The sequence below is a fragment of the Physeter macrocephalus genome, chromosome 12, assembly GCF_002837175.3.
Source record: "Physeter macrocephalus isolate SW-GA chromosome 12, ASM283717v5, whole genome shotgun sequence".
Taxonomy (NCBI): Eukaryota; Metazoa; Chordata; class Mammalia; order Artiodactyla; family Physeteridae; genus Physeter; species Physeter macrocephalus.
The window spans coordinates 90,370,851-90,376,883 of record NC_041225.1 but is presented as its reverse complement, the minus strand read 5'-3'; the positions used below and the strand labels follow the sequence as shown (position 1 = coordinate 90,376,883).

Sequence of the window (6,033 nt, the reverse complement as noted above, 5' to 3'; positions counted from 1 at the left end):
ATCTTTCACTTATTTTGCTTGTTTGATAAGTTTGAATTAAAGTTATTTTTGTCTTAGACATAAAAATTATTATTAATCTGCAGGGGAGATATAGATCAGTGGTTCTCAACTGGGAGCAATTTTGCTGAAAGAGGGAGGTGGAGATTGATAGTTGATGGAGTGGTGTTTTGTCCGTGAATGAATTGGTGTTGGTGTTGGGAAGGAAGGAACAAACACATTCTTGGAAACTGGAGGAAAGGTGGTAAAGAAGTGTGGGAATAGAGGTGTGAGAGGTAGTGGACGAGGTGCGTGGTAGATGTTGAAGCTGCTAGTGAGACAGTGTTTTTAAAATGGAGCGGTAATAGGTAAGGAGATGGGATGTGTCCTAGAGGATGAATCTGGAAAGGGCCGAGAATTTGGGGGAGAGAGAGGCTTGTAGTCTGGAGTAAGATGTTGGCTTTTAAGATTTTAGAAGTATTTCATGATTGTAGGTCTGGGGAAATCTAAACTGCTCTTATGTGATTATAATAACCTTTGTCTTTTCTCCTTTCCTCCTCTGGTCCAGGCTTGGGCAGTTGGACACAATGGCTGGTATAGATCAGTCAGATTTTCATTTACTAGGTCATCCCCAGATGAATTCTACTGTTAGTAGTCCACCTAAATAAGAAAAGAGGGCACTTGAAGAAGAAAAATCAGAATCAAAGCAGGGTGCCCCAGAACAAATGCAAAATATCTAAGTAAGTGGACAGGACAGCACTTAATGATTCTAAGAGTGATTAGCAAAAAGAAAATGACCAAGTCAGAAAGAAAACAATAATGATCAGTCTCTAATAGTTCACATGCTCAGGAGCTATAAGACTCCGGAGTCCTTTCAGAATATGAGATTAGTAAATGTGTGCCCATTTCATGATACTGTACTGTTGTAAATAAGAAGACTGGAAGTTCTTTAGAAAATTTATGAGTTAAAGCAAACTATCCTTAATGAAGAAAGAAAACATTAGAGAAAATATTCCAGATTTTAAATTGTATAAATGTCTATTCTATTCATATTTTATCTAGGTTTCTATTTGTATGCAGTCAGCTTACAATGAAAGAACACTAATGAAGGTACACATACTGATATAATTTTTAAAATAAGCAATCCAGACATAGCTAATAGGTAACACATTATAATGAATCACCTGGTTATGGGAATGGGAGGGGAACACCTGTCAGCATTTCCTCTAGCCTTACTTGGAGCCCCCATCAACCAGTCTCAGACTGGTCTTGGGAACTGACAACTTAAGAACACAGTCTGCTCACAAACTATATACTATTTACATGTGCCTGGAGGATAGAAAAGAAATTAATTTTCTTACAGAATAGGGTTTTATTTTTAGTGAGGGAAAGGAAATGGGTAATAACTACCCCAATCACTAAAGTCTGAAAATGTAGTGGACATAGCCTTGCATATAGCTAGGTTAAGCTGAAAATCAATTGGCAAGATATAATTAGAAAAAAAATGGCTCTGAAATCTTCTGCATAATCAATTGACTGTGTTAATAATAAGATTACAGAGTAACTGTGAACTCTACTTTTTAATGGTTGGCTTTGTTCATCACTGAACTTTTGTCTTGTCTTTTGTTTTTCCCCCCAGTTTCAGAAAATTGCTGGTGATGCTAGGATTCCTTTGCCTTTCGACCCCTTCCATGTCCCAGTCTCTAGTCAGGAGGTCTTAGTAACTTCCAAAGACAACCTGGGAGTCCCAGTCACAGAGCAGCGGCAGGGATCTTTTGAAGATTTCATTGCTAGAACATGTTCTCCTTCAGCGGACGTCATTTTTGGAACTGGAAGTCAAAGAAAAGAAGAGGAATTATCTAGAAATATCAGGTCTTCTTCAGAGAAAATGAGCAAAGCAGGTGAATAGACCAAAAAATAATCTGCTAAGAAACAACCTGGGAAGGACCTGCATTCCTGCTCTGACTCACCTGTAAAGCAGAAAAGCAAAGGAATTGGGCAAAATAATTCTTTGCTTAATGAACCAATTAGAAGTGAGTCTTCGAAAAAACACATTTCTGTTAAGAAAGAGAGTAGAATAGTGACTGTTTCCTCAAAGACAACTAAAAGTAAACTCAATCTACGAGAACATTCTGAAAGTGACACTCTTGGATCTGATTGTGAATTTCAAGAAAGCATCCATACTCTATCATGCCTAACATAGGTATAAATCTTTTAAAATTATGTTTTTGCCTTAAAATTTTAATAAATTTCTTATGTTTTTCTTATAGCATATGGTGTTTTCAATTACTTGACTGGAAGCCATTAAAGAAAGATTTATCTATACTTTTTTATTATAATGAAAGTTTTGGTGTATTTTTCCTTGTGACAGTTTGCACCACTCATTCAGCTAGTGTTTACTGAGGTCTTCATATGTACAGTACTTTTCCGGGTGCTATTGCTTTCAGCAGTGAACAAAATAAAGCCTTTCCTCTCCTGGAACTAGCACTCAGTGGTGGGAGAAAACATAAACAACAAAGCAGCGTAAGGGGTAAAAAGAGATGAGAATAATAAATGGAATAGTTTTACCATTTGGTTAAATGTCAAACTATTATAAATCATATGGCCAGAAGCCATTGACGTATTTTAATTCACAATAACTAGAGAGCATCGAACACTTACCAAGGCACTTAACCGTGTTTATGGATTATAGCAATACTCTGAGGTTGGGAACTGTTACCATCCCCATTTTATAGATGAAGAGTCTGAGGAGACATTATGTGAGTTGCCCAGAATTACACAGCTATAAGTAAGTGGTAAGCTGCGATTTGACCAGAACCGATGCTCATTTTTTTAAATGTATGGACTTTATTATGTTTCATTTGTTTCTGATTTATGTGATTTTTTTCTTTAAAGATTTTTTTTGATGACCATTTTTAAAGTGTGTTTTTTTTTTTAAATGTATGGACTTTATTATGTTTCATTTGTTTCTGATTTATGTGATTTTTTTCTTTAAAGATTTTTTTTGATGACCATTTTTAAAGTGTTTTTTGCATGTTACAGTATTGCTTCTGTTTTAAAATTTGGTTTTTTGGCCGCAAGGCATGTGGGATCTTAGCTCCCCGACCAGGGATAGAACCCTCACCACCTCCATTGGAAGGCGAAGTCTTAACCACTGGACCACCAGGGAAGTCCCCCTTATGTGATTATTTTTCTGGCAATTTTTTTAAATTTTATTTTTTATTGATGTACAGTTGAATTACAGTGTTGTGTTAATTACTGTTGTACAGGAAAGTGACTCAGTTATACATTTATAGACATTCTTCTTCATATTCTTTCCATTATGGTTTATCCCAGGATATTGAATATAGTTCCCTGTGCTCTACAGTAGGACCTTTTTGGTTTTTTTAAAATACACCCACTTTTTAAAAAATAAATGTATTTATTTTTGGCTGCATTGGGCCTTTGTTGCTGCACGCAGTCTTTGTCTAGTTGCGGTGCGCGGGCTTCTCATTGTGGTGGCTTCTCTTGTTGCAGAGCACGGGCTCTAGGTGCATGGACTTCAGTAGTTGTGGCATCGGGCTTAGTTGCTCTCTGGCATGTGGGATCTTCATGGACCAGGGCTCGAACCCGTGTCCTCTGGATTGGGAGGCATATTCTCAACCACTGCGCCACCAGGAAAGTCCCATGTAGGACCTTTTTGTTTATCCATCCTGTGTATACACCAGTTTGCATCTGCTAATCCCAAACTCCCAATCCAACCCTCTCCCACCCTCTCCCCCTTGGCAACCACCAGTCTATTCTCTATGTCCTTGGTTATGTTTCTGTTTCACAGATAGGCAGAACCCAGGCTCTTAATTACTTTGTTATCCTGTTTCCTTGTTAAGAGAGGAAGGGTTTAAGTAAGGCACTGAGAGAAGCCAGTGAGCAGTGAGCCCTAGAAGTGCAAAAGAGTGGGGCTATCAGAAATCACACCTGTCTCCTTCCCCCATCTGAGCAGAAGTTTTAAACGGCAGAGTACGTAAGAGTATGTGATGACACATCTCTGGATTATATTATGTCTCCCTGGTAAAACATGCACAGATAAGTCTTTAGTTCAGTCAGACTGAAAGGTGAGATCAGAGAAAAGCTGGAGTGTCAGATTTCTTGTAAAAGGTCCTGCCTGATTGTTACTAAGAGGACTACTAGAGTACTAGTTAGTTCATTAGTCATGGATTGAGTGTTAGAGGAGTGAAAAAATGAGCAAGATGTAGCGTTGGCCCTTTAGCAGTGGAGTGAGAGGGGAAGACGCACAGCAGATGTCTCATCCTGCACGTGACATGCTGTGACGGGCATATTCAGGGCGTTTGGTCAGTGTTTGTGGAAGAAGAGGGGGAGCTGTGAGGCAAAGAAAAGTCATCGAAAGAGGCAGTCCCTAAGCTAAGTCTTAAAAGACTTGTGAAAAACTGGTGAGTCAGCCGGTGAAGGGCAAGGATACTCAAGACAGAGAGGACAGCGGAAGTCCAGAGCCGTGAGTGTGCGAGGGGTGTGTTACGGAGCCACAGGCACAGGCTCTGGAGGATCAGTGCAGTGTCCCCAGGCAGTGGCAAGTGCCCCTAAAGGAGGCAGCGAGGAGGAGGAGAGTGGGTCTTAACCATCCATGTGCGTGGAGCTGGGTTCCTCAGAAAATAGCTAAGAATGGAAAGGACAAGTTCAGGAGGCATTTCTCGGGGCTGCTGTAGGCTAATGTTCATTCTGGGTCGTCACAGCAGGCCTATGGTACACAGCCATCCTCAAAGCTATTTGACTCTAAGAGTCCTTTTTTAATAGAAGTTCTAACAACTGGTTCCACCAAACAGCAATTTGGTAACTTCTAGACCAGGTAATAGAAAGGGGTCTGAAATAAGGTATAGATGAAGGGAGGAAATAAGTTCTAATTGTATTTAGGAAATTACAAGCAAGACTTGATCTTGGGAAGTAAGGAAGAAGTAGGAGGCAGAGGCTGAACCCCCATCTGTGTGACAAAGGTTGGGTGGTGGTATCATTGAGTTTGGAAATAGGGGATAAAGAACTGAATTGGGGAAAAGACTTTAGTTCTGGACATGTAGAATTTTAAAGCACCTGTAGAATTCAGGAGACAAACTGGTAGATAACTGGACATGCAGGTGAAGACATGGAAAGATAAAAATTTGAATGTCATCAGCAGTTAGCAGTCATTAAACTCATGAAAATGGATGAGATTTCAGAGAATTGTGAGTACTGACAACGTTTAAGTAATAAGCAGATAAAGAATTCTGGGAAGGAGTGAGGTGATAGAGTTTCAAGAAGGAGGAAGTAGATGACAGTGTCATCCTTCAGAGGATGTTAAGTGTCCATTGGATTTGGGCAGTTAGGCCCCCAGTGACCTTAGAGCAGTTCAGTGAAGTGGTGGACAAGAAAGCCAGATTGCAATAAACTGAGGTCATAGGGCTGCCTGTTGGGGCCAGGCGAGGCTAGTGAAGACAGTGGGAATAGGCTGCTCTGAAGGAGATTGGATGAAAAGAGAAAATAATTAGCAAAATAGAATTTTTTAGAATGAGAAGGACTTATATTTTATATGTTGAAATGAAGGAACCAATAACGGAGATCCTGAAGATGTAGATAATAATTTAGAGAATTGGGGAAACGGACATATGAATAAGAAAAAAAGCTTGCACAGTATATAAAAATCACTTGTATCCTTTGAGTTGGATGGATACTGGTAAGTTTGGCAGGAAATAAAGGTAAGAAGAGATAGAAGTTAAATGAGTTTATACTGATAGCCTCAGTTTTCTTTGACACAGATTTTTCAGAGACACATATATACACATACATAATTACAGTTTTAAAATTCTTTCATAGTTACATGTTTTATTAATCACGTCTGAGAAAAGTCGTTGATTTTCATTTTGTACAGCATTATCTTGTAAGGAAAAATACAGTGACAACTTCCAAGATATTTGCATATCAGAGCTGAAACTGAAAGTATCCCCATAATTGTATTTTCACTTCTTATTTGTAATAAGTTTATCCTTAGGAGGATACTTCACAGTGTTTGATCACAGATGAGTTTGGGCATTG

General features: G+C 39.0%; 1 protein-coding gene and 1 pseudogene across 1 annotated transcript in view; one reads left to right on the top strand and one right to left on the bottom strand.

The window, feature by feature from the left end:
• Positions 1-2,568, top strand: part of LOC102991361 (centrosomal protein of 78 kDa-like) — a 223,386-nt pseudogene extending 220,818 nt beyond the window's left edge.
• LOC102977048 (RNA/RNP complex-1-interacting phosphatase-like) overlaps positions 1,723-6,033 on the bottom strand; it is a 40,779-nt gene continuing 36,468 nt past the window's right edge. Inside the window, exon 5 of the transcript XR_003682297.2 lies at positions 1,723-1,805. The gene's annotated coding sequence lies outside the window, so the exon portion shown is untranslated. The remainder of the gene's footprint in view (positions 1,806-6,033) is intronic.